We start from the raw sequence: 5003 nt of genomic DNA on the forward strand, positions 1-5003 counted from the left end.
GGTTTTCAAAATCTTTACTTTCTATTTATTCCTTTTTTTCCAGTCCTTACTTTTTCTAATCATAATTTTCCTATCTAACTTTTTTTCTTGCTTTTCAAATTCTTTACTTTCTATTAATTCCTTTTTTCGTTTTGTTTTTAAGGACTGTCAACTGTTCTTGCCCATCACTTTTTTCTCTTTCTCTTTAAATTCTCTAGTTTTTGTACATTCCTTCCTCCCTTTTCTTCCTGCTTTTCAAATTCTCGACTTTCAACAAATTCCTCTTTTTTTTTTTGTTTTGGGACCTGTCATCTTTTTTTTTCCTTCCTCCCTTCCTTTTTTTTCTCCTCCTTTTCCCCTTTTTCCTGCTTTTCAAATTTTCTACTTTCTAGAATTTCCTTTTTTTTGTTTTGAGGACCTGTTAAATTGTCTTGTCAGTAATTTTTTTCTTTTCTCTTTCTTTAAATCCGCAAATTTCTATATACTCCTTTTTCCCTTTTTCTTGCTTTTTAAATTTTCTACTTTCTACAAATTCCTTTTTTTTCCGGTTTTGAGGACAAGTTATATTTTTTTTAGTCATTTCTTTCATTTCTCTTTCTTCAAATCCTCTGTTTTTTATATACTTCTTTTTCCCATTTTCTTGCTTTTCAAATTTTATACTTTTTACAAATTCTTCTTTTTTGTTGTTTTGAAGACCTGTTATATTTTTTTTGGTCATTTCTTTCATTTCTCTTTCTTTAAATCCTCTTCTATTTAAATACTCCTGTTTCCCATTTTCTTGCTTTTCAAATTTTCTACTGTTTACAAATTCTTCTTGTTTGTTGTTTTGAAGACCTGTTATATTTTTTTTGGTTATTTCTTTCATTTCTCTTTCTTTAAATCCTCTGCTATTTATATACTCCTGTTTCCCATTTTCTTGCTTTTCAAATTTTATACTTTTTACAAATTCTTCTTTTTTGTTGTTTTGAAGACCTGTTATATTTTTTTTGGTCATTTCTTTCATTTCTCTTTCTTTAAATCCTCTGCTATTTAAATACGCCTGTTTCCCATTTTCTTGCTTTTCAAATTTTATACTTTTTACAAATTCTTCTTTTTTGTTGTTTTGAAGACCTGTTATATTTTTTTGGTCATTTCTTTCATTTCTCTTTCTTTAAATCCGCTGCTTTTTATATACTCTTTTTCCCATTTTTCTTGCTTTTCAAATTTTCTACTTTCTACAAATTCTTCTTTTTTGTTGTTTTGAAGACCTGTCATTTATTTCTACTAGTCATTTTTTTCTTTTTTTTCTCTTTAATTCCTCACTTTTTACATATTCCTTCTTCCTTTCTTTTCATATTCCCTACGTCCTACAAATTCTTTCTTTTTTTTTTTTTGTTTTCAAGGACGTATCTTTTCCTGCTAATCACTTCTATAATTTTCTCTCTTCAAATTCCTCACTTTTCAGAGTTTCCTCCTTCCTCTCTTCCTATTTTTTCCCCATTTTTGAAGACCTGTCATTTAGTTTAGTCACTCCCTTTCTTTCATTCTTTTTCTCCTTTATCTCTTTCTCTATCTATCTATCTACCTATGTAAATTCACCTATCTTTCTATCTATTTATCTATTATTGTGTATATTAGTCCGTCTATATCTATCTATCTGTCCACCATCTATCTATTTCTGACTGTCTCTGCCCAAGTCTCCTCAACTTAACTAATTGCTTCTCTCTACTTGATCCGTTGTTTTTGTCTATGTTGCCTTCCAGAGCACACACACACACACACACACACACACACACACACACACACACACACACACACACCTGCCCTAACCCTCTTCCCCGCCACGCATTCTTCCACTCTCTCATTAGCAGACAAATTCTCCCATAAATTCCACGATCCAGAACAATTTGGTCGCTAATAACCTTCTTCCCTCACCTCCTCAGCCTTGTCCTCCTCATTCCTTCCCCTTCGTCTTTTCTTCTTCTTCTTCTTCTTCTTCTTCTTTACTTTTCACGGTACTTTCATTCCTTCTCTTTCCTTTTCTTCCTGTTTTTTCCCTTCCTTTCTTTTCCCTACGCCTTTTCTTAACTTTCTTTTTTAGGGTACTTCTTCTTTCTTTCTTTCTTTTCCCTTCGGCATTCTCTTTTCTTTACTTTCATTCCTTTTCTTTCCTTCTCTTCCTGTTTTTTTCCCTTTCCTTCTATTCCTTTTGGCTTCTTCTTCTTCTTCTTTTTCACGGCACTTTTGTTTCTTTTCTTCCTTCCGTGACTAATTTTTTCCCTTCCCTTCTATTCCTTTCGTCTTCTCTCCTCTACAGTTTTCAAGGCATTTATATTTCCTTTCATTCCTTCTCTAGAAATAAGAATAAAAATTTCATTGGTTTTGTATCTAAGTTAATATGTTTTTTGTCCAATGCGGCAGAGCACTCGTATATGCTCTCCCACTCCCACCCCCACACACACATACAGAGCTCCGTGATGCAGTGGTTAGCGCGCTCGGCTCACACCTTACCGTCACTCCGTATACCAACCCACCACTACTACCGACCCAGCGAGACTCCTGCCGGCCGCTTCCTCCTCCAGGGCGCCGGAACACCAGTAATCCTCAAGAGGCGGCCATCGGGGCTCACCAACAATGGAATCCGACCCGCTTTTGTGTGTCACTCGCAACGGGAAACAGTCACAGGAATAGTTTCACAGATATATTTTTCACGGCAATGTTTTCTGGGATGTTATTTATGTTTCTGATAATTAATATGTTTTAAGATTTAACGATATAATGATCACGTTTGCTCTATTATCATATTCACAAGGCAATGTTTTTTTTTTTTAATTAGTAAGTTTCATTAAAATTTCACGGTTTTATTTTGCGATTCAGTTATTTTTGTCGTCTTATAATTAATTGGTTTGTATATTTAAAATTTCACGATATTTTTTACACATTTTCACTTGTATTCCTCCTCTTCCTCCTCCTCCTCCTCCTCCTCCTCTATTTTTTTTTTACATCTAAGGAAACAGTTCAAGGGCGTAACGAAAAATATTAAAAAAAAAGCCCGCTACTTACTGCTCCTGAATAGAGGTCAAAGGAGTGTCCAGAGAGGTCAACTTCGGAATGAATGAATGAATGATGATGATGATGATGATGATGATGATGATGAGGAGGAGGAGGAGTTTTCAAAGTATAACCAAACAGTATTAGAAATCATAAACATAAAAAAGGAAATAAAAGAAAGCTAAATTTGGCTACCCTGCTTACCACAACACACACACACACACACACACACACACACACACACAAACCTACCCCCCCCTCCCCCCCCTTATACGCACAAACACACGTATCCAACTTAAAATTCACGAGGACAAACGTAATGAAATGAATACCAGAGCTTATCATTCCTACTTTAATTCCCATTCCTTCCATTCCTCCCTTCCCTTCCTTCTCCTCCGCCTTCTTCCTATACCCTTCCTTCCCTTCTTCCCTTCCTCCCCCCCCCCTGCCACATCTTTCCTCTCCCTCCCTCTTCTCCTTCCCTTCTTCCAGCTACCTTTTCCTTTACTTAATTCGTCTCCTTCCGTTCCTTCATCCTCCTCCTCCCATTCTTTTTTCCTCTTCCTTATTGCTCTCTTTCCTCCCTGCCTTCTTCCTCCTCTTCTTCTTTCTCCCCCTCTTTCCTGCCCTTCCTCCTCCTTCTTCCCTTCTTCTTCCTCTTCTTCCTCTTCGTCTTTTTCTCCCTCCCCTTCTTCCCCTTCTTCCTCTTCTTCCTCTTCGTCTTTCTTCTCCCTCCCCTTCTTCCCTCCCTTCTTCCTCCTCTTCTCTTTTCTCCTCCTCTCTCCTGTTCTTCCTCCTTCTCTCTCTCTCTCTCCTTTACTCTCTTTTTTCCTCCTCTTCCTCTTTCTCCTCCTCCTCCTCACTCCCTTACTCTTTCCTCTCCCCTCCCTTCTTCTCTTCTTTCTTCTCCCTCTTTTTCTCCCCTCCCATTTCCTTCCTTTCTTCCCTCCACCTTCCCCTTCAGACCCCCTCCCTTTCTTTCCTCCTCCTCCTCCTCCTTTTCTTTCCTGCCTTTCCTCCTCCTCGTCCTCTTCCTTCCCTTCTGCCTTCCTCTTAATCTCCTCCCTCCCCCCCAGCACACACACACACACACACACACACACACACACACACACACACACACCTTGCATTCCTCTCGTTCTCACACAGGTAAGCTCGAGTCTCCGCGTCCAGGTGAACCGTGAGAATAATTACGAAGGCGCGTTATTATCATTTCTGCTCCTAAACTTTTATTAATTCTCCGTGTGTCCCTGGCTATAGGAATGCGTATGTCTGTTTGTGTGTTGGTATGTCTCTCTCTCTCTCTCTCTCTCTCTCTCTCTCTCTCTCTCTCTCTCTCTCTCTCTCTCTCTCTCTCTCTCTCTCTCTCTCTCTCTCTCTCTCTCTCTCTCTCTCTCTCTCTCTCTCTCTTTGGTTAACTATCTTTGTGTGTGTGTGTGTGTGTGTGTGTGTGTGTGTGTGTGTGTGTGTGTGTGTGTGTGTACGCGCCCCCTCTTCCTCCCCCCCTCCCCCCCAGGACGGTAAGTTTAATAAGTTCACACACTAACGGTTGACGCGAGGGGAAAGTAAAGCTTTAAGCAAGTTTGGAGGCGGCGAGGCTTCTGGCGGGGCGTGGCGAGAAGAATGATGTAGTTATGTTATGTTATGTTTTATGTTATGGTGATGTTATGGTGATGTGATGTGATGTTACGGTGATGTTATGTTGATGTTATGTTGATGTTGTTACTGTTGTTGTTACTGTTGTTGTTGTCGTTGGTGGTGGTGGTGGGATATCAAGACTCGCCCTCTGATTAACTTTCCACTATAATTACATCACAGAAGTTAAAGAAGATACGCTACGTGGTTGTTTTAGGCCACTCGGCGATGACTGTTAATTTTCAGCTTGCAACGGCGGGCGGGACTCGAACCGGGGTCTTCCGGGGCACCAAGTCAGCACGCTCACCACTCAGCCAACGTCTCTCCATGATGATAAATAATAATAATAATAATAATAA

The sequence above is a fragment of the Eriocheir sinensis genome, chromosome 70, assembly GCF_024679095.1.
Source record: "Eriocheir sinensis breed Jianghai 21 chromosome 70, ASM2467909v1, whole genome shotgun sequence".
Taxonomy (NCBI): Eukaryota; Metazoa; Arthropoda; class Malacostraca; order Decapoda; family Varunidae; genus Eriocheir; species Eriocheir sinensis.